The sequence below is a fragment of the Morone saxatilis genome, unplaced genomic scaffold (genome assembly GCF_004916995.1).
Source record: "Morone saxatilis isolate NCDOM2014 unplaced genomic scaffold, NCSU_SB_2.0 Contig3, whole genome shotgun sequence".
NCBI lineage: Eukaryota > Metazoa > Chordata > Actinopteri > Moronidae > Morone > Morone saxatilis.
The window spans coordinates 701,792-702,812 of NW_023339873.1; the positions used below are offsets into that span (position 1 = coordinate 701,792).

The following is a 1,021-nucleotide window of genomic DNA, read 5'->3' on the forward strand; positions in this document are numbered from 1 at the left end:
TATATATATATATATATATCTCGAGTGGAGAGGTGAAACAGGAAGACACAGGCAGACAAACAAAAACAGACACAGACGGTCCATTAGCTGTCAGTGTAACTATTAGCAGCTTTGTGCAGTTTTCAGTCTTCTCTCCAGAAATAGCTGTTTGTGTCAGACTAACTGTTAGCTCTAATGATGCATCAGGCTGGCTGTTGGTTTCCTCACACACTTCACTTACTGCGTATCATCTGCAGAGCCTGCTACTCCTGCAAAACGAAATGCTAACGGCTTAAAGAGGCAGTTTGGAATTAACGTTTAGCTAACCGAGTTAATTAAATTAGCCATCAAGCTAATGGTCTGTATCCAAACTGTATTCTGACTCAGATTTTATTTTTTAATGGAGAAAACAGAAACTTTAGGTGCTAATGGGCTAACGATTGTTAGCTAAAGATCTAGTTGTCTAATTGGCGCATTAACTTGATAGCTAACCAGAAGCTAAAGGATTAGTCCACAATTTGGTTAAACACTCTAATTGTCTGTTTTACCCCGAGTGACAGATGAGAGGATGGATATTGATCTCTGTTGATCCAATACTGAGAGTGGCCCAGGATGTGTTTAGCCTAGCTTAGCATTAAAAACTAGAGGAAAGATAAACTGCGGTCAAAACTACGTCAAAAAACAAAAACATCTACATCTGTCTCTCTTCTTTCTTCCGCCCAACTGGGTCAGGGCAGATGAACCACCCACCTAGGAGACGAAAGGGTCTGTCCTCAGGTTTCTGCCTGTCAAAAGACAGTTTTTCCTTGCCTCTGTCGGTACTGTTGGGTGAATTGGGGCTATACAAATAAAATTGAAATTGAAAACAAAAACAAAAACATAAAATATCACTTATGGCAACAATGTGGACAACTTACGCTAACTCTGTCTACAAAAGAACATTGATCTTAATGCGCCAATTACGTAGAATTTATTATTTTGACAATTCAAAGCTAATTTCTACCAGACTTCATTTGCTATAGATGTTTAGCTGATATGTTAG

The 1,021-nt window shown here is 38.8% G+C and overlaps 1 protein-coding gene across 1 annotated transcript in view; it reads left to right on the top strand.

Annotated features, from left to right (window-relative positions):
• Positions 1 to 1,021, top strand: part of prkd1 (protein kinase D1) — a 23,145-nt gene that overhangs the window by 16,717 nt on the left and 5,407 nt on the right. The gene's annotated exons all lie outside the window — the stretch shown is intronic.